This window comes from Acinonyx jubatus, chromosome A1 (genome assembly GCF_027475565.1).
Source record: "Acinonyx jubatus isolate Ajub_Pintada_27869175 chromosome A1, VMU_Ajub_asm_v1.0, whole genome shotgun sequence".
NCBI lineage: Eukaryota > Metazoa > Chordata > Mammalia > Carnivora > Felidae > Acinonyx > Acinonyx jubatus.
The window spans coordinates 21,191,873-21,214,905 of NC_069380.1; the positions used below are offsets into that span (position 1 = coordinate 21,191,873).

The window sequence follows — 23,033 nt, forward strand, 5'->3', positions numbered from 1 at the left end:
TCAACCTCATTTTCCTGCCATATTTGTTTTTGTTTTGTTTTAGGTTTTTTTCCTTTGGAGAGAGAGCACATGCATGCCAGAGAGGGGGGTGGGGGGGGAGGGGGAGAGAGAGAAAGAGAGAGAGAGAGAGAGAGAGAGAGAGAGAGAGAGAGAATCTTAAGCAGGCTCCACACACAGCATGGAGCCTTATATAGGGCTCAATCTCATGACCCTGAGACCATGACCTAAACCAGTATCAACAGTCAGACACTTCACTAACTTAGCCACTCAGGAGCCTCTGTATTTTTTTAAATACTTTTCATTTATATACAATAAAATTCACTCTTTCTGGTATACAATTCTGAGTTTTGACAGTCATAGTTGTGTACCACCACCACAGATATATTTTTAAGCAAATATTCATGATATCTGCACTCAGTGTAGACTATGAAAACTGCTTTATCCTACCTTGAGTGGATATATAGCAACAAGTCTGTACAAATGAAAACTGAAAAATGACAACCAGAATATTAAAAATGGAAAAGCCAATACTTAAAAGGAAAGTAGTCATAAAACAGAAACAAAACCTAATATGTGTGTATTAGACTTCTCCCTCCTAGAAATACTTTATTTTTAAATGATCAACTCAAAATGAGTAGTGCCTAGGTGGCTCAGTCAGTTAAGCATCCAACTCTTGATTTCGACTCAGGTTATGATTTCACAGTTGGTGAGATCGAGCCCCTCGTCAGGCTCTGAACTGACAGCATGGAGCCTGCTTGGGATTCTCTCTCTCCCTCTCTCTGTGCATCTCCCCACTCATGCTCTCACATTCTCTTGCTTGTTCTCAAAAAAATAACAATAAATGATAACTCAAAATGATAATGCAAAAGGTGCTCATTTATTCATTCTTAAACTAGTTAATTTTAATAAACTATTCAAAGAAACTTTCCTATTAAACCTTTTAATCGATAGGAATATAAAGTTGTTCAAGATACTACTCATAATCTCTTTCCAAATCCCATTAGAAAACAAAAAGAAAAATTAATACTTTGTATCTTAGGGTTAAATCAAATTTCCATCCTGTTTTGAGGCATCTTTGAATTCAGGAATTCCAAAGTAAATACCTAATAAGTAACTAAACAGCAAATAGTGAAACTCCCTTCACAGACAAAGCTAAATTATGCAAACCTCTACTAAACTGAGAGCCATCAATCTTAGCTGGAACAGTGCTTGGAATAAAAAGGATCACCTTTTTTTTTTTAATTACTTCTTCTCAGCATATTAGTTCATCTTATTTTCAAGTAGTATACTATATTCAATGTTAGTATGAGATCTAATAATGCTTTCTTGAAACTTAGGGTCTAGTTACTGAATCTAGTTAGAGGATGGAAGAATATTTATTGTAGTATTTTTTAAATCTTCTGTGTATTTGAAATTTTTCACAATAAAAAGTTACGGAAAAAACTAAAAAGGGGACCAATTATAAGAAAACCATATTGAACTTAAAAAGCAAAACTTCAGAAGCATTAGCTAAGGTATGATAAGCTTTACAAGAGCTTGATCTGCTTTAGTACTGTTTTATCTTTTATAAAATAAAAAATGTATTATTGAGAATCTCTGTGATCCAGGCCTGTGAGAAGGCTGACGTAAGTCTGGGTCTCAATCTATGGCCTTTGACAAACCACTTACATATATTGCAGTTTCTCTCCTCGCTGTACAACTGTTTTTGAAAGGTATCTAATAACATATGAAAATTATTTTCAAAGTATTTACTCTATGTCAATGCCTTATTATATTTTATTCTGGCTTTTAGAGACTGCTCCATAACTTATATGATCAAAACAGTTTAAGAAAAAACAAGATTTCTGATATCTGAAAAAAAAGGAATATTAAAAATATGTCACATATGGTGTCTAAAATAGCTTGTCTAATTGTTAGGTGGCTCCAAGTTTCCTATGTCTCCATATAAGACAGTAAGAAACTTACCTTTTCTGCCATTATTCTAGAATTAGTAGTTAAAATTTCCCCCAAGACATTTCTAATAGGATTCCTGATAAGTAGGGCAAAATGAAGCTAGAACAAAAGGTCCATCAGCTTGGAAGAACCACCTACTCAGCAATTTCACAGAGTTTTTGGACTATGGTAACATTCCCAGAAACTTAAAAACCAAATCATTACCTTTACTAGTCCAGACCACTCAGAAAAACTGGGTGTTTTCCTTTCCTTCATTCTCTCCTCCATACCACTGTTTCATCTTGACTCTTTCCTTTGTTTATTCTTTTAACTCATACGCCCCACCTTTCAAGGTGTACACTCTTTTGATTTCCTCCTATTCTTATCCCCCACCTGCCTCTTCACCTTATTTTTCTTTCCCTTTTATCTTTTCCCTGTGTCACTTGATAATCACCCCAGCCATTATTCCATAATCCTGTAAATCCACAGCATTATATCAATAGGGTTTTAGGATACCAGCTAGATCAAATATCCCTATCCTACTTCTGTATAACTATCCAGAAATCTGTGGGGGTGGGGGGACACCTGGCTGGCTCGGTCAGTATACCATGAGACTCTTGATCTCAGGGTCATGCGTTTGAGCCCCACGCTAGGCATAGAGATTACTTTAAAAAAATTATTTTTAATTTAACAGTAACAACAAAACCCAGAAATCTGTGTGGACTCCGAATGGTATTGAAGCCTAATCTCTCTCACCCAGATGAAATCAATTTGAATGAGTGTATGAATTTGAGGGAAACATACATATAGACTAAATTATTCACCTATTGTGGTACCAACCAAATTCAGATATTTATCTTTACCTGTTAAGAGTTCCAATTAAGTTAAGTTGGAACTAATGACTTCCAGAAAGGTTTGATGAACCAGAAATGTCTGGTTTCTTTTCTCCCAAATAAATATAAGTGGGTTTAAATGAAGATGGAAAACTTTTACCCATAAAACAACTTGTCTTCTTTTACAACCATAAATTTGGCAATTGTTATTGGTTGGTATCTATTAATAAATTTCCATCATCTAAATCTGTATTTGAGGTTAATGCCAGCTTCCAGAAAGTAGTGTCAAAGTCTAGCATTCAATAAGTGGCTAGCTGGATTTAGCTAGGTAAGTGAGGTTACTTAGGTCGTATATAATACTGTACCAAGTGAAAACAGGCATTTTGTAAATAACTGATAAGCACTACCTATCAACTAATAACTTATTTGGAAATGTAGTTAGTGCCATTGGAAATGTAATTAGTACAAACAAGGTTCCTTTTGCTAGGTGTAGAATTAGGTACACACACATCTTATTCTAAAGTAAACCTGATCTACAGAATATATCAAGTAGAACACTAATTATGCTAAACTTTAAGCAGTTTTTAGTTTGGCTATGTTACAGTATACACTATGTTGGCACTCCTCACTCATATTCAATACCACAAATATGCAGGGGGAAAAAAAAGAAAAAAGAAAGAGCTCCTCTGGGAGTTATAATGAGGAGCCAGGCTGTTGCCAAGTACGATATACTTGTGGCACTTATGCCACAGGAAAGACAAGAATTTAAACTATCAGCAAAAATTTTCAATTCAACTTTTCTTTAGTAATACACCTAAATCTATAATGCAAATGAATTTTTTTTTAAAGTTCATGTTACAAGAATTTACTTTATAGAAGGCTTAACTGCAATATAACTATTCTGTATGTCAAAGGATGCCTGTATTTGGTTAACTGTTATAAAAAGGAGACATAGCACCCTATTCTTTTAGTACCATTCTAGTATCCAGAGTTCCAGGCCAAGGTAATGAAGATGGCAGTGTCTTCCATGAATAACAAAAATGAATAATCCAATGTCCTAATGATATTTAAAAAGGTGAAATATAAGCCAAAGTCAATTCTTGCCCTAAATTCAGAAATACAGCACATTTACAAAGATACTGTTACTCTAAAAGGTATGATAAATGCCTTATAAAAAGAACATAGAGGGGCACCTGGTGGTTTAGTCATTTGAGCGTCTGACTCTTGATTTGGGCTCAGGTCATGATCTCACAGTTGATGAGACTGAGCCCTATATTGGGCTCTGCACTGATAGCACACAGCCTGCTTGGGTTCTCTCTCTCCCTCTCTGTCCCTCCCCGGCTCACTCGCTCTCTCAAAATAAATAAGCATTAAAAAGAAAAGAAAAAAAAAACATAGAAAGTTGACACCATACTAAAGTTGGAAAGGTTATCCAAGCAGTTAGCTTTTATGTTTTTGTTAATATAAAAGTAATTTGTGGGTATAGAAAATTCAGAACATACAAGGAAGAAATCACCCATAATTACATTAGCAAGGAATAATCACTTATTATTTTGTTATATTTCTTCCAGTCATGTGTGTGTGCGCACATATGTATTTTAACAAAACTGGTAACATCATACAATTTTATATCTACTTTTTTTCACTTTTTTTATCACACGTATTTCCCTTATTTTTATATATTCTTCTAAAATGTTATAGTGCATCTTACAGATACGCTAATACTGGCTATATGTGTTTTTGGTAATAGAACATTTAAATGAACATCTTGTAGAAGAGTCTTAGTCCACGGTTCTAATTATTTCCTTAGTTCCTATTGGTGTACTGTTAGGTGGGTCAAAGAGTAGAAACACTTTTAAGGACCTCTGAAACGCTGACAGGTTTCCCGCTAGAAGGGGTGTACCACTTTATGAACTCTAACCAATGATGTATGAGTGCCCCACTTCTCCATGTGGTCCCTGGCCTTACAAGAGAACTGTACTTTTATAGTTTAGTAAAACAAAAACAAACAAACAAACAAACAAAACCCAATAAGGCATACATTTTGATCATACCTACCCAAAGTTAAAATATAAAATAATTTAAGGCAGTTAATATTACTATGCATTTAGGATTACCAGTATGTATAAGGAATATATGGTAATAAACGTTATGGGGTAGGAATAAAATAGAAGTATACACATCTTAGACATCATCTAGAAAACCCCTAACTGTATAATTGAAAAAACTGAGCCCCCCCCACCAAAATGGAGCTTTCTCAATCATACACAGCAAGCTAGGCACAGGACCCGAATTTCCCAATTCTTAGACTTCAGCTCTATCTAGAAAGTGGGTCAAGAATTCAGTGTTCTCATTCATAAAATGGATTAAGTTTAATCATGGCTCTCTAAATCCCTTCTAAAGTTTTATGATTTTTACACATTAGGCTGTAACAGGCTGTCTGGTAGAACAGAGCACTGAACCTGTCTCTGGATACCTGGGTTCAAGCAGGAGTGTCTAAGTCATGGTTTTGGAAAGATTAGGTAGTGTGTGCCAGTTTTGTATATTGCTAAACTATATAAATGTAAGGTGGTTTAATTAATCTGTCTACAAATACTGTGAAAAATGTAAATACACATTTAAAGTATTATGTTAAAGTATGAGTATATTAACCAGGAAAGGTCCTGAAAGAGAGCTGGACTCTCTTGAACTCTAATTTCATGAAAAGGTAAAGCAAGTATTACACAGGATAGCAGGTATAAAGCACTTTCATGGAAATGGGCATATCTGAACAAAAGCTGTGGTACAAGTAGGACCAGGTAACCAACCAGTCAAAAATACACAGAATGAAAAGAACAGCCTACTGTTATGGAAGGACTTACCAGGGAGATTTAGTATCTCAGCTAGTGTAAAATAGATGGTATTAGTAAGGAAAGGAGAGCCTGAAAAAATGTATCTTCTCATTGTATAAGGTGGAAGTAAACCAGTTAATCAACAGCTCCAGTTAATCAAGTTCTACCAGAAGGAGTGGCTATGAAAATGAAATTCTGCTTTTAAAATACCTATTGTATAAAAGTCTCTAGAGTCAGAAAACTCAAACATTGTCTGTACAAGCCCTAGCAAAAGGGCCGGGGGGGGGGGGGGGGGGGGGGGGAGAGACCATAAAAAAAAAGATGCTACTAAGACCTCTCTTTTTCCTTTACAATATAACTCTTTAGCTTGTAATACATTTCAAATAATTGTTACATAAACATTTTCCAAATATAGAATCTATTTTTCTGAGTTTTGACAAAATATGAAAACGGAACACTCGTGAGGATGGGAACACATTCTACACATAGTTCAATTTTGCATGGTTCTGGGCCTAAAAAAAAAAGAAAGAAAACTGAGTGCTTTGTTTCTTAATGTAGGGAGAAGTATTGTAGTTTACCTCTGTCCCCTGCGAGCGAGCAGGTGCAGGTGTATTCGTCAGGGTTACTATTTTTCAGGACAAAGCTATCAGGGTTCTTTTTCCCCTCACGTTGTGATGGACAATCAAACGAAGCTACTGCAAAGAAAGAACAAAGAGAGTATTATGCATTTATTTGCAGAGGATCCTTAGCCTTGATCCTCAGTGTTTTCATCCCCCCCTCCCCCCTTCCCCCCCCCCCCCCCCCCCCCAATTAAGCCTGCGCGCTAGGACCTGGTGAAAAAGCCAGGAGCATGGCTTTTTTTTTTTTTTTTTTTTTTTTTTTTTAATATCTTTGTGCCTTTACTAAGGAGCTTCCCGGTTAGGGCGCCCTCCCCAGGCGCCAGGCACTTCCTCAGTTTCAGTGCCAGAGAGTGGTTGCCGGGCTCCGACTTCTGGTTCATGGTCGCCTTTTCTTTCCTAGGCGATACCGAGGCACTGGCACTGAAGCCGGGCATAATCTGTAGCGGAGCAGGGTTTCTGGAGCACAGACACGCTGCCTGGGCCCCACGGATGCCCACCGCACGCCTCTCCACCCCACTCCCGTTTGTTCCAGTGCCGCGCTGGTTTTCGCTGTGCAGCTGGGGCTGGAGCTCAAACTGAGCTCTCTGGAGCCCCCCACCCACGCAGGTCGCTGTCCTGCCAGGGCAAATCCTCACCCTTGCAGCAGGCCCAAGGACCACCCCCCCTTCCTAGAGAGTGACCGGGTGGGTACTTATCTCGGACCTCGGGGGCCGCGGGCAGGCGCCTGTCCTCCAGCCGCGGGGACCTCGCGTTAGCGGCTGGGCACGGCGGCAAAATGGACTCGCAGCCCCAACGGGCCCGCCCCCTGCCCTCCTCTTCCAGCACCTCGATCCGCCTCCCGGGCCTCGGCGTTGCCTTTGTTCCGTCTCCCGGGTCTCGCCTTTCCCCGGGGCGGGGGGTGGGGAGTGGGTGAGGTGAGGCGGGAGTCCTTCCGGTGTCGACAACCAGCAGCAATAACTGCCACCGTCCGCGGTGCACCTAGGGGCGGGGAGGGTCCGGGACTGCTCGCTTCTCTCCCTTCCAGAGTGGCTGCGCGCGCCACGGAGCACCCTGCCAGAGCGGGCCGAGCCCGCGCGCGCTGGGAAGCAGACGGCGACAGCTAAGACGCGTAGGCTGGGCCTATGGAGCTCTGGCGACCGGAGGTGGAGCCACCCTGGAAGAAAGCTGGCGCGCAACAAGATGGTTGGGTTTGGATTGTTGTACTTTTTTTTTTGTTCGTTGCATTTTTAGGAACAAAAAAAAAAGCCCAACCCTTCACACCACTTCATCTGCATCTCTCAAGACCAGAAGCTCAGCCACAGTGGCTTGGGGGACGGAGACAACTGTCTGCATTGCACCCCACAGCTCGGGTTGGGTGGGATGGTCACTCTTGTTGGGACCAACGCCAGGGCTCTAGCCATGGGCTCCAACCAGAGCACAACCAAAATAAGGTTAATTACCGTCCTCCCCAACCTTGCACCTGTTTCTTCGCAGGCTTTAGGCTGAATACTAGCGGCCCAATTCTGCGTAAGATTTTCTTTTAGGAAAAACACTGTTTTCCTTTGGAGAGAAGGAAAAACTTAAAATTGGCTTTAACTTAAACGCTGCTAATGGCTATTCAGATGCTAACCTGACTCACCATTCTGTATAAGGACTTTGTCTAATACCAAACACATTAAGCACTTATACCAACCAATGATCTGTTTGGTTCCAAGAAGAATACAAAGGTGGAGGAATGGCTTCTCCAAAATTTACAGTCTTAGGGGAAGTGCAACAAAAAAATCACAGGATATGTCCGGGAGTTGAGTTCGCCCCCAGTAGGGAAGTCTGGTCTTTGGAAGTAGAATTTCAGGGAAAGGTATTATAGACCTGCTATAAATAGTACTTGGGCTCCTTGACTAATCATGCTTAGCTCAAACTCCATAAAAAGCTCCTCCCCGCTCCCTTCGGAGATGTCGAGTTCCTTGCCAATGCCCTGTCCCTGAAACCCAATTTTGCCCTTGCAGAACAGTTCCTATATTTATGCCATATACTCTTCATAAAAACACCATGGGATGAAAAGAAAAAAAATATTTATTTATTTATTTATTTATTTATTTATATTTCATTTTTTTAAAGAAAAACGGGTGCCTGGGTGGCTCAGTCGGTTAAGTGTCCAACTTCATCTCAGGTCATGATCTCACAGTTCATGAGTTCAAGCCCCACATCAGGCTCTGTGCTGACAGCTCGGAGCCTGGAGCCTGCTTCAGATTCTCTCTCTCTCTCTCTCTCTCTCTCTCTCTGTCTCTCTGCTCCTCTCCGACTTGTGCTCTTACTCTCTCTCAAAAATAAACATCAAAAAAAAAAAAAAAAAAAAGCACCGTGAGATAGACATTATGATTCTCATCCTGTAGTTGAAGAAATGGATGAAGTGATTTCTCAAGATAAAAATCAAGAGGCAGAGCCAAGATTCTCAAGTTAGAGTCCAGCCAGGTATAGGTTCTTTCTATAGCATCATAACTGTCAATGCCATTGAAAACTGCACCCCGGTCTCCTACTAAATTAGTGTTGTTTTTTAAAACACATACAAAATCTGATTTATAAAAGCATCTTAAATACCCTAATGTTAAAATGAAACAAGAGTGAAAGGTTATTGACTCATAAGTCACAAATTATCCTTCATGCAATTATAGACATATTTATATAGTTAGATCTGTTTGGTGGTAAATACTAATTAATAAACCTCTGCCCAACTAAATGTAAAATATTGGTTAAATCAGCACAGAAGTCTTAAGACTGTTACATTGCTGAGAGAACATTATGTATTAAACTCTGAAGTGTAGAAAAATAGGGAAGGAAAAATAGCCTCTCTCCTCCCACGGTACTAATAAAACAGCACTGGGAATCCCCACATATAGTGTGACTAGAGTAAGAGCGAAACAGAGCGAAACCGCCAGATTCAAATGAACATACACAGCTACATCCTTCCCAGAAGATCACAATGTAACTAGATCCTGTTAGAGATAACACTGAGGGATTGTCAAAATTCTTGTCACACTGGAATTTCCTTCTATTGACTGTTCTTCACATAAGTAAACTAACAGCTGAAGACTGGAATTCATATGTCAGCACAACAATAAGACTATAGAGTCTTATTTAAATTTGTCTTTTGTGATATATTATTACAGGTAGAATTTTTTTTAAGATTTTGTTTTTAAGTAATCTCTATGCCCAATGTGGGGCTCAAACTCACACCCCAAGGTCAAGAGTCTCAGGCTCTACCAATTGAACCAGCCAGGCGCCCCTACAGGGAGAATTTCTAATATGAAATATATGTATGTATTCTTATTGTTGTATTGATTTTATTCTATTGATTTTGTTTTGAGCCTTGACAAAGGTAAAAACTGCCAGGCGTCCTTCCATCTACCAAGACATGTGATCAGATGTTCCATAACAAAGGGGACATATAAATAAAACAAAGGGGACACATAAAAAGGGGGCAATATAAATTGCCAGTGTGGGGAGCATCTAATAACTAAGACTGAAGCAACTCTGTGCAGGAGAGGACTGCCAGATAATATAATAATAATATAATAATTTTATTATTATTCTGTTCTTCTCAATAGCTGCCAAGTTCATGAGTGCAAGCCCCAATAGTCCTGAAAGAGAATTCCTGGCAATACAAGGCACTGACATTGCAAGGTGTAGTGAAAAGAGCAGAGGCTTTGAAATCAATTCTGCATCCAAATTCTCACTCTACCACTTACTAGCTGTTCAAGTTACTTAGCAGCTCTAAGTAACCTCAGTTTTCTCTTCTGTAAAACAGGAATCATGATTCACTCATTTATGAAAATTAGGTGACATGTAAAGCAATCAACATTGTGTCTGACATATAGGAGGTGCATAATAAATGGTCCCTACTGCTATTGGGCAAGAGGGAACCATACTGGTTTTGGATTACCGTTTTCTTAGATTTGTAGATTTGACGCCCAAGCACAACAGTCTTAAGCAGAGCTAAGCTGCCTATGTAGTAGAGGAAGCTAGGACTGTAAGTTTTGCTTTTCTACACCCAGCCCAGGGTGGCCTTTTAAAAAACATATAGCCTTCTACTTCTATACCTCCTTCTCTGTGCTTAGGGTAAGTAGAGAAAAAAGGAAAAAACATCACACTCAGTGAAAGGAAAACTCTGCAGTTATTTTAAAGCTCTATAATGTCAGAGAAATTGAACATCTAAAACATTCCATTAAAAGGGAAAAAATTGGGGCGCCTGGGTGGCGCAGTCGGTTAAGCGTCCGACTTTTCAGCCAGATCACGATCTCGCGGTCCGTGAGTTCGAGCCCCGCGTCAGGCTCTGGGCTGATGGCTCAGAGCCTGGAGCCTGTTTCCGATTCTGTGTCTCTCTCTCTCTCTGCCCCTCCCCCGTTCATGCTCTGTCTCTCTCTGTCCCAAAAATAAATAAACGTTGAAAAAAAAATTTTTTTTAATAAAAAATAAATAAAAAATAAAATAAAATAAAAGGGAAAAATCTACCTGTAAATATACATTTATCACAAAAGACAGAAACTTACCTAAGACTTGGTGAAATTAAAAGTCCCTGGTTTGAAGAAAGTTCCAGATTCCATATGTTTCATTTGCACAGAGAAGTTCATGCATTAAATGGAGCCAATAGTAAGATCAGCTGGCTTTTGAAGAGAATGAGAGACACTGCAGCAACAATAAACTTGGCCTTTAGCTGGGCTGTTTCTGTAGTTGGAAAGAAAAATTGTAAGAATAAAGTAAACTGTCAGAGGTAATTAAGGTGATACTAGCATGTGCTTAGAATTAAATACTCAGGATTGTGCTAGGCACCAAAGGCACTAATCAAGGAATTTCCCATGTGGTTGAAGAGACAAGTCTTAAAAACAGGAACTAGTTTAGTAACAGTACATGGCCCAGTTAAAAGCCAACATGAGTGTTAAAGACAAGAAAAGAGGAAGGCATCAGAAGCATCAGGGAAAATTCCCAAGGGAGGTGGGAGTCAAATGGAATAATTAAAGATCAGAGGATTTGGGGCACCTGGCTGGCTCAGTCAGTAGAGCATGTAACTCTTCATCTCAGGTTTGTGAGTTCAAGCCCAACGTTGGGTGTGGAGCCTACTTGAAAAAATGAAAATAACAGATAAAGATCATAGGACTTGAAGATGAGAAAGAGGAGCATTGGAGGTGAGGAGCACAAGCTCAGGGTCAGAATGAACTTTGCTGGTACTGAGTCAGTGAAGAGCATGGGCTGGTTTGAAAATAAAGTTTGAGGCCAAAGCATGGAATGTTGTGAAGGTCAGAATAAAGAGTTGAACTTCATTCTGTAGGAAATGGGAATTCACTGAATAATGATTTACGTGGCACTAACAAGATGAAAGCAGAATTTTAGAAAGATTAATCTGATTACAAGATCCAAGATTTAAGGGAGAAGAAATGTCCTTTATTTTTATTAAATGATTGATTGACTGATGTTTTTATTTATTTTTGAGACAAAAAGAAAGCACGAGCTAGGGAGGGGCAGAGAAAGAGGGAGACGGGAACTGAAGCACACTCTACACTGATAGCAGAGAGCCTGATGTGGGGCTTGAACTCATGAGCCGTGAGATCATGACCTGAGCTGAAGTTGGACACTTAGCCACTGAGCCACCCAGGTGCCCTAGAAATTTCCTTTGCTTTAATATTTTTGAGGTTTGTTGTTGAAAATTATAGATTTTTTTAAATGCAGTAAGGTATATAAAAGTATAGCATTTAATACCAAATAATTGTTGATTAGAGTTCTCAATTTATAAATAAAATACAATATAGAATTAACTATGACACATATTCTCCTAAAATCCAACAAGAGGAAATTATATGAATATATATACTTATATATTAGTTATATATATAATTTATTTTACTATAATGATTTTAACTACATCATGTGACTAATACATTAAAACATTGCTTAGCTACATTTTAAATTATGCCTCATTAGAGTTTTAAAAATCACTACATATATACACTTTGAAATTTACTGCTCTGTTTTGATATTTTAATGATTAATTACATTCAATTATGTTAACTGATTTTTTTCTGAATTCCCATATGTGTAGAATTTTATTCTTGATGAACAATAACTTTAGGAGGGCCTTGAGAATTATTCATTCAGGTTAAGACTAATAAATACTGTATATTTACAGTTGTTTAAGAGAATTAAATTTGTAGAAACTATTTTGGAATCCTTCTGTTAAGTTCATTAATCATTATGCGCTCTACTTTTATCTTGAAAAATGTCAGTTTTGATAATAAAGCCTTATCATTTCAATTCGGAAAATGACTCTCATCCTGTTCTATGGAACATTTTTTAGAATATTTCTTCTACAAATAAAGACACAATAGGGGTGGGGTTCTGCAGTTTTCAGCAGCTGGTAGATTCTTATACCTTCAATATACTCTGTTAAATAAAGGCAATAGTACATTTCATAGAGCTTTATTCTGAAGATCTCGATTAACCAGATACCTATCTGTACAGCATTGCACAAGAAATACATGCTTCATGGTGTTTTATGTGAGCCTGCTTGAGTCTGTCTGATATTAAAACATGTGGTAATAAATACCTTGTCAAAAAATGTGTTTATCTTATAATGGTCTTATTTATAACACCGTGCTGGTTGTTGCTAGAATGAGGCGGGGTCTCTAGAAGCTTGTGCTGGGTCTGACCTAGCCACACCCCCTCCAAGTCAGGCATAAGACACAGACAATTCAGGAGACACATGAGACTCATTACACAATGTCAGCACAGTCTAGGCATTTTGTGAAGGTCACTGACCTCTGGGTTATGAAATTCAAAGGACATTTTTTCGGTTCTCATTTTCCTTGATCTCTTAGCAGCACTCACTGCCTCCTCCTTGAAAGGCCTTCTTTCCCTGGCCTTTAATAAGATCATCCTCACTCCCTGATTTTCTTTTCCCAACTCCAGAACTCCACCCTATTCTATCCAGCATTCAAATTCTGGAATTCTTTGAACGCTCAGTTTCGGGACATTTTCAGGACCTCAGTCATTGTTTAATGAGTCTCATGTTCCCCATAAAGCAGGGATCACAAACTGATAGCTTGTAGTCCTACCATTTATTTTTTTTTAATTTATTTTTATTTTTATTTTAGAGTGACAGAGAGAACGTGCAACTGGGGGAGAAGGGCAGAGGGAGAGAGAGAGAAAATCTCAAGCAGGTGCCACACTCAACCAGAGCTGGACACAGGGTGAGGCTCAATCTCACAATCCTGGGATCATGACCTGAGCCGAAATCAAGAGTCAGATGCTCAACCTACTGAGCCACCCAGGTGCCCCTATTTTTTTATTTTTTAAAGATTTTGGTTTTATTTTTTTTTAAGTTTATTTATTTATTTTGAGAGAGAGAGAGGGAGCAGGGGAGGGGCAGAGAGAGAGAATCCCAAGCAGGCTCTGTGCTGTCAGTGCAGAGCCCGACATGGGGCTCAGTCCCACAAATTGTGAGATCATGACCTGAGCCAAATTCAAGAGTCCAACACTAAACTGACTAAGCCACCCAGGCACCCCAAAGATTTTATTTTATTTTTTAATTTTTTAATGTTTATTTATTATTGAGAGACAGAGACAGAGCTGTAGCAGGGGAGGGGCAGAGAGAGGAGGAGACACAGAATCTGAACCAGGCTCCAGGCTCAGAGCTGTCAGCACAGAGCCCGATGTGGGGCTCGAACTCACAAACCGTGAGATCATGACCTGAACTGAAGTCGGACGTTTAACCGACTGAGCCACCCAGGCACCCGCCCTAAAGATTTTATTTTCAATCTCTACACCCAACATGGGGCTCAAGCTGACAACCCCAAGATCGAGTTGTACACCCTCCCGACTGAGCCAGCCAGGCACCCCAGTCATACCACTTTTAGATGATAAAAACCTTTTGAATTTAAAACTTTAGCAGAGGCATGCTCCTTCCTGTCCCATAGCCTTTCCTCCTTGTGGGCAATTGAGCTAGCTCTTGTGTTGCCCAAGGCTTGAACCCCTTCCAGCTTCTGGGCTCCTACCCTTGTAGCTCCTTCTCTCCCTAATGCACCCTCTTCTTGCCACCAAACCTCCCCTCCCCACTTTGGTCCCCCAATCGCAGCACAGCTGACACATCCCAAGTTGGCTTTCCAAAATGTTCCAGGCCAGGGATGGATCCCTCTGAGTCATCTCACTCTGCCCTGTACTCTTCTTCCTTTGCACACACTGCAGTTTGTTCTTACATATTTGCTTGTATAATTACTTGAACAATGCTTGTCTCCACTTGACTGTACACCCTGTAAGAGCAGGGATTGTGTGTGTTGTGTGCATGTGTGTGTCTTGTGTTTCCTCATCAATGCATTGCCAGCACCTAACCCAATGACTATAAATTTTTTTATGAATGTTTCAGGGAAGTAAGAACTCTCTCTTTCAAAGACTATTGATGCATTTCAACCTTCTAGAAATTAGCTCTTGAGACCAGATGAAATGGTAATGTACTCCAAACTTTATTCACTTAAAATAAGGACTTTACTATACTTTATTTGATCAAAACATTATTTCCACCCCCCCCCCCATATTTGCAAAGCAGTTTTTCAGACTCCTTATAGAATTTACAAGATGTGTCAACAGTCTACACTCTTTCACGGCATAGCTTGTCTTGGAAAATGAAGATAATTTCTTGAACAGTCCATCAGAGAATTCTCATAAAAATTTGAAAACCTTCCACTGCACAAAAGTTAAGCAATATGCCACAAAAAAGACTTAATGATATAACTCAATAAAAATGTAAAACTGTTCATGTTTAAAGCACAATATAGTCGTGATAGCACACAACTATTAAAAGGAAGGCAGGTGTCTGGGTGGCTCAGCTCATGATCTCGAAGTCCCTGAATTCAAACTCAGGGACTAGCTTTGGATCCTCTGTCCCCCTCTCTCTGCCCCTCCCTGCTCATGCTCTCTCAAAAGTAAAATTAAAAACATTAAAAAAAGAAAAGATAAAGCTATATGTATTGACAATGGCATATATATAAGATATAGTAAGTAAATTGGGGGTCCCTGGATGGCTCAGTCCGTTAAGCTCTGACTTCGGCTCAGGTCATGATCTCATGACTTGTGGGTTCGAGCCCCGTGTCAGGCTCTGTGCTGACAGCTTAGAGCCTGGAACCTGCTTCAGACTCTGTGTCTCCCTCACTCTCTGCCCCTCCCCCACTCGTGCTCTGTCTCTCTCAAAAATAAATAAACATTAAAAAAATTATTTAAAAAGAAGACAGTAAGTGAAAAATCAAGTTAAAAACAACATGTGTATCAGGATTCCAATTTTGAAAAGAAATGTAATTGGTAGAATATGGATAGGAAAAAACATTTGGAGGAATATACACCAAACTGTCAGTTGGAGAGGGTGAAATTTGGAATTTTTCAGTATTTATGTTTTATATTATTATAATTCTTTTATATTTTTACACTAAACATCTATTACTTTTGTAATGTATTAAAAAAAAAAGGAAAGAGAAAAATTTGTAAAAGAAAAAGACACTCAATTGGAACTCTTCCAAATGAATAATAAGGTAACACCTAGACAGAAAAACAGGCCAAATACATGAAAAACAGGACATTAAAAAAGGAAATACAAATGATCAATAAGCAGGAGAAAAAATGTTCATTCTTAATGAGAATCAAAGAAATACCAAGCAAAATGTTATTGCAGCCTGTTTTAGTTCATTAAATTCGCAGAGATTTAAACCATTATAATGACCAATAGGTCAGCAATGAGTCACACAGGCCATCTTGTTAGCTGATGGAAACTAACATAGATGGATACAGCCTTTCAGAGGACAGTAATCTGTATTAAAAAACCTGAAAATACATATACTTAATTCAATTTCTAGGAATTTATCCTACAAAAGTAGTCATAAACACCACAATTTATATGCCAAGAATATTTGTACACAGCTATCAGAGGAAAATTAGAAATATTGTTATTATCTATCAAAAAGATATGAGTTAAATTAATCCTGGTACCTTCATACAAAATAATAATATGTAGCCATTTTTTAAAGTTTATTTATTTTGAGAGAGAGAGAGAGAGAGAGAGAGAGCAGGGAGAGGCAGAGAGAAAGAATCCCAAGCAGGCTCCAGTACAGAGCCTGATGCAGGGCTCTATCCCGTGAGTCATTAGATCATGACCTGAGCTGAAATCAAGAGTTGGACGCCTAACTGACTGAGCCAACCAAGCGCCCCAATGTGTAGCCATTTACAAAATGATTTAGAAGACTATTTAACAACTTGAAAAATTAATGTCTCTTATAAGTGGAGAAAAGCAAATTTCAAAAGGTGTATATATAGCATAACACAGATTGTGTGTGCACGCATACATATGCACATATTAAAAAGACTGATCACGATGTCAACAATTGTTATCCATAGTAATATAAAGTGGAAATAACCTTTATTTTGTCCTGATTCTTCACTGGATTTTTCAAAGTTTCTCTAATGGTTATATGATGTATATCTTTATAGTCCTAAAAAAAAGTTCTTTTAAAAGTTGCTGGCCTATGCTTTGGAAAAAAACTTGGCAGTTCCTCTAAAAATTAAACAGAGTTAAGTATATGATCTGACATGTCTGCTCCTAGATATATTCCCAAGAGAATTGAAAGCATATGTACAGAGACACCTGGGTATCTCAGTCAATTAAGTGACCAACTCTTGGTTTCAGCTCAGGTCATAATCTCATGGTTTGTGAGATTAAGCCCCACATTAGGCTCTGTGCTAGATTAGGATTCTGTGCTAGAAAAGGTTCTCTCCCTCTGTCTCTGCCCCTTCCCTGCTTGTGCACTCTCTCTCTCTCTCAAAATAAATAAACATTTAAAAAATTAATTAAAAAAAAGAAAGCATATGTACAAACAATAACATATATGAATGTTCATAGCAGCATTATGTAAAATACCCCCCCCCAAATAGAAGTAACACAAATGCTCATGAACTGATGGATGAATATGCAAAAGGTGGTATGTCTATTCAAAGGAATAGTATTCAGCTGTGTAAAGGAATGATACTGATTCATGCTACAGCATGGATTTTAACGACTACATTATACTGAATGTGAAAGAAGCTTGTCAAAAGGCCATATATTGATATATTGCAGGAGTCCATTCAGATGAATTGTCCAGAAAAAGCATATAAAAATCATATAAATAGAAAGTTGATGAGTGGTTGCCAGGGACAGGGGAGAAGGAAGAATGATGAGTGGCCGCTAATGAGTACAGGGGGTAATGAAATAATTCTGGAATTAGATAGCGGTGATGGTTGCACACAACCTTGTGAATATGCTAAAGCCCACTGAATTTTAACAATTCAAAGAGGGAGAATTCTATGGTATATGAATTATAGCTCAATTTTTAAATGTGGGAAAATTTTCCTAGAAAAGAATAACAGCATTTTAAAAGTATATATTACTTTATAAACATAACCTACAGAGTGATAACTGCTGTGGTAGAGGGTGGGAACATACAGGGAAAACATCTAACAGTACCTGGGGGCAGAGGAGGCCTCCATTAAAACAGAGACTCTCAAACATTTTGAAAATAATAAATAAAAAGAAACTTTTTCTAAGTTTATTTTTGGGAGAGAAGAGAGCACATGAGCATGAGCAGGAGAGGGTCAGAGAGAGAGGAGGACAGAGGATCTGAAGCAGGTTCTGCGCTGACAGCAGAGAGCCCAATGTGGGGCTTGAACTAACGAACCATGAGAGCATGACCTGAGCCGAAGTGGGACGCTTAACCAACTAAGCCCCCCAGGTGCCCCAAAATAAACTTTATTTATTAATTCATCTAAAAATAACCAATAAATAATCTAATAATATCCAAATACAAATATAACATTATTATTATAACATATTATTATAAATAATAACAAAAAATAATCTAATAATAATCCATTGTATCACTCAGTTCTCTCAATGATGACATCTTATGTAATTGCAGGACATTCTCAAAACCAGGAACCTGATGTTACAGAATTCAGCTGACTACAGACATTGTTCAGGCTTTACCAGATTTTGCATGCACTCCTTTCTAAAAAACAATTTTTTAACTGAAAAGACAATATAACAACAACACTTAAAATTTTTAAATAAATGGTTACAACTACCCATAATGTTACTATAAAACCAGCCTGATTACCTTATTCAGAAATATATTAAAATTTTATCATAAGATAGTTTAAATACACAAAAAAGTTATATAAAAAATAGCTATGTACCCACATTATCTCCATGTATGTTTTTACACCTTTACTACATATGTAAATATCCGTGAAAATAAATAGTATTACTTTACACAACTAAAAACCTTATATAATAATCGTGTCACAATACACAAGGATGTGTATTTTTAAGAATAGATGTTTCTATCATAGTAACACACACTGTCAGTTGCTGGTTGAGGAGGGAACTTTGCCACCCTCTCTGCCCACCAAGGGGTTATCATGGAGGTCAGAGCTGAGGCTCTAGTGAGGACTTGGATTAGAATCCAGGGTTGTTTTCTTCTTCTTCTTCTTCTTCTTCTTCTTCTTCTTCTTCTTCTTCTTCTTTATAGAATTTTTTTCATTCTTTTCATTAATTATTTTGAGAGAGAAAGAGAACACATGGAAGTCGGGGAGGGGCAGAAAGAAAGATCAGATCCTGACCTGAGCCAAAATCTAGTGTGGGACACTTAAACAACTGAGCCACCCAGGCACCCCGGGAATCTGGAATCTTCTATTCACCAACAGTGTAACAGGACACAAATTACTTACTCTCTGATTCACAGTGTTCTCATCTGTAAAACAGAGGTAATGACAGTTCCTATTTCATAAAGTGACGAGTAGAAATTAAGGTTATGCATGGGAAATGCTTGGTACGGTGAAACACAGTACCTAGAAGTGTCAATAGGTGTTACTATCATTGGCATCTTTATTATTGCAGATACGAATTCAGACATGGATCTAACGTTCTTCCCACAATGAAACAGAATGTTGCGTTTAATACCCAGAGCCAACTCAGAGTAAGAGAGTATTTCGTGCTTTCTGCCTTCTCCCTGTGAGGTGCTGCTAGTTAACATTCAGCTTTGGCAAAGGTCAGGGATGGGAAGCCGTGCTTTATAGTGTTTACCAATTTCTGTGGTGTAAAAATACTCCCACCCTGGTAGATTTCAACCTGAAGTTCACTGAATGCAGAGGCAGAAAGAGATGATCACAATCTTCTCTCTCAAATTCATGGAGCCTGCCCTGGCACACCCAAGAGGTAATCTCTCTTCTCTTTTGCAGTCCCTTTGTTCCCTGATGAAACCAGATCTCTTCCCTCTCAGGCGGAGGACCTGTATGTCTCCCTGCTGTCCTCCTGCAGAGGTAAGAGGCTGTGCCTGGAAGTTAGAGGAAGTCTTCAGGCCTGAACCTCAAAGCGGTGCTCAGGCCCAGCTCACCAGACTGTCCATAGCAAACGGTACTTTAATTCTCATTTGCTAGTGTTCCCTACATGTCTACTTCCCTCGGGGGATCTTGGCTGTGGCTGTAGCTGTGACTTGGGTAAGACTGCTATCTTTGGATCACATCAACATAATGCCTTCTTAAGACCAAAAGCTCCTTACCTATTTTTAACATGTAGCATTTATATATGGCACTATTTTTGCTTAGGAAGTTAAAGTAATCATTTTTGTGTCTTTCCACAGTCTTCAAAATGATACTTTTTGATAACTACATAATTCCATTAATACACTTAAAATAAGGTGTCTGTAAAGGAAAAAGAACCAGGGGGCAAACACTGGGGAAAGAATAAGAATTTCAAGAACTGAGTATAGTCTTGAATATTAATAAGAGACGTAAAGTGAACCATTGAATCTTCCAATTAGGTCACTAATGATTTTAGGAAGAGAAAGTTAATCTCTGTCCTGGGGGCAGAAGTAGGCAAAGACAGCGAAGGAATTAAGATCACATATTTGCCGAGTGCCAGGGACTATGGTAGATGCTTTTCTTGCATGACCTCATGTGGAAGTTACAGCGAAGAAACCGAGGCTTGGAGTCATTCACTAACCGGCCCAAGGTTGCCCAGATCAGTCTTCATTTTATTGCAGTCAGGAGTGAATGAGAATGAAGACAGTAGAGACAGGAAGTATGAATAATTCTTTCTGGAATCATGATGGGGAAAGAAGAGAAAGCCAGGTGTAAGGACATGGAATCACTGCTTTTATAATAAAAACAAAGCTCAGTTCCTCCAAGGTTGACACTGAAAAACAGCCCTCACGTGACTGCCAGGCCAGAAGCAGAGACTGCCAAACCCTAAACCCTGTCCTGGAGATTCATCTCTCTTCTGGGCATCTTGGTCTCATTATCTTTGCTCCAGCAAAGCCTGCTCAGATCTTTCTTCCTTTCCTATCTGAGACGCCAGCACAAGGTAACAAAAGGCATTTTTTTTTTAATTTTTTTTAACGTTTATTTATTTTTGAGACAGAGACAGAGCATGAACGGGGGAGGGTCAGAGAGAGAGGGAGACACAGAATCTGAAACAGGCTCCAGGCTCTGAGCAGTCAGCACAGAGCCCGACGCGGGGCTTGAACTCACGGACCACGAGATCATGACCTGAGCCGAAGTCGGACGCTTAACCGACTGAGACACCCAGGCGCCCCAAAAGGCATTTTTTAAAATTGAAGTATGGTTGACACAATGTTACACATAAAAGGCATTTCCTAACATCCCATGGCAAAACCAAATCAAAGCTAGAAAGTTTAAATGAAAGGGTAACGTTTCCTAACCTTGGCTGGTCATAGAAACTGCCCGGAATGTCAGGAGATTTGGATTCAGATGGTCTATAGTGGCAGCCTGGCAATGGGTGTCTTAAAGTAATTCCAGTTTATCCTTAAATTCCTGCAAGTTTGGGTATCACTGCCCTGGCAAGTAACAGAGCAATAAACATAGTAACATACATCCGTGTGGTCTGGCTCCCAAGACAAAGCGTGCTTACAACCGTGTTGAGGTCCTCACCCTCATCTCATGGGTTTGATGCTACATTGGCACATGCCGGCTTCTTTAAACTCCGATCTGGGCCCAACGGAGGGAAGCCCTTGGCCAAATCCCAAGGTGGCAAGGAAGGAGGGAAAGAGGGCTTCTTCCATTCTTAACACTTTCCAAAGACTGGGTCATTAGCTCCTAACCAGCTTACCAAAACAGGCAAGGCCTGACTTCACCCGCCCTGTCCCCTTCTTTCCTGTCATCGCTCCAGCAGGAGGAATGGTGGCAGCCTGATGGCAGCCAGCTCTCTGCCACCCGATCCTCAGTCTCACCACGAGTGAGTCTTAGGGAGGGTGACCAGACATCCAGGCTTGCCCGGGGTTAGTCCTGACCTACCACTCCCAAGAGCCCAGAGTCCTGTCTGGTTCGCTGTACTCTTTCATTCTCAGAAGGGTCCCAGTTTGGATGATAAATTATATAGTCACACTGTCTATGAACGACGAGCTAGAACAAAAACAGGAGTGCACAAAAGCAAGTAGTAGTCTGCCAGCAATTTACATAATGACTTCCATTTATCAAGCAAATGACTCTGTGACACCACACACATCACTTCAATTAACCCTCACAGCAACCCCGGGAGGGACAAGGATTTTGCAAATGAGGGAAGTACCAGGGTCAAGCGCCTTGACCAGAGCCGTCCAACTATGAGGAGCAGAACTGGATTCAAACATCCATCTGCGTGACCCCAACTTCTGCTCTGAAAGGGGCCTGGCTGACTCTTCAGGGCATGTGGACACCGCCCGCCCCCCCACCCCGCCCCCTGCCCCAGTCTCTGACCCTGTGAAGAAACAACTTTACCAAGAAAGCCGGTCACTTTCCACACTAAAGGAAAACTCTCAATATTCACATTTTCATCTCACATTTGAGAGTAGAAATCTGCTTCTGCAGCTGCTGTCGCTTGCTTGTTTCTGTAACCTGATTTGAAAGAACACTCCCAAGAGAAGCAACCAAGTCTGCAGAAGCACAGTTTGACTCAAATGGATCCAACCCATTCGCAAATGGAAAATAACACTGAGGAATCAGTTTTGCATCACATGCATTGCCGCTTTGAGTTGTTCCTAATGGCACCGAGGATTTAAATGTAACCCAGCGAATGGATTAAAATCCTTGCTTAGTATTTGCATGATTTAATCATCTAAACCTATTGTTCTCCCAGTAGAGGTGACTTTAAATTTTAGCTTTCACAGGGGCACCTGGGTGGTTCAGTTGGTTAGGCTTCCGGCTTCAACTCAGGTCGTGATCTTGTGCTTTGTGAGTTCAAGCCCCACGTTGGGCTCTGTGCTGACAGCTCAGAGCCTGGAGCCTACTTAGGATTCTGTGTCTCCTTCTGTCTCTGTCTCTCCCTGGCTTGTGATCTGTTTCTGTCTCTTAAAGATAAATAAACATTAAAAAAATATTTTTAAAATTTTAAACTTTACTTTCATCACCAGATTGTCTGCAGTTTCCATTCCCACCCCCTTTATAAGACAAATGGGTATTTTTTTGCATTTTAATTTTTTATTCCAAAAGCACTCCCTTAATGCATTCTCTTTGACACACACACACACACACACACACACATCACACATAGGCTTAAGTGACCTTTGATCAATTACTGCAGTCTCAGACCTGTACACTGTTACTGATTTGGTTTTTTGTCCTTCTAGATATTTTTCTACTCAGGAAATTATTTTCTTCTCCTTTCTGCCTTTTGCAATAAAGCTTCCAATATAACTGCTTTTCCCTTCCTCCCCTCAAACTCCGTCATGAGGAAGCAACTAAAATCTCAGAGGTTGAAATCTCCGGGGGAGTTGTGGCGG

General features: G+C 39.5%; 1 long non-coding RNA gene across 5 annotated transcripts in view; it reads left to right on the forward strand.

Moving 5' to 3' along the window:
* Positions 1-23,033, forward strand: part of LOC106972675 (uncharacterized) — a 137,519-nt gene that overhangs the window by 108,746 nt on the left and 5,740 nt on the right. Inside the window, exons 9-10 of one of the 5 annotated variants that reach the window (XR_008295343.1) lie at positions 13,338-19,235; positions 19,498-19,578. This is a non-coding gene — a long non-coding RNA (uncharacterized LOC106972675). Of the gene's footprint in view, positions 1-6,616; positions 6,926-9,800; positions 10,428-13,337; positions 19,579-23,033 lie in introns of those variants that run through there. The other 4 variants (XR_008295344.1, XR_008295345.1, XR_008295346.1 and 1 more) reach the window with 4 other exon arrangements.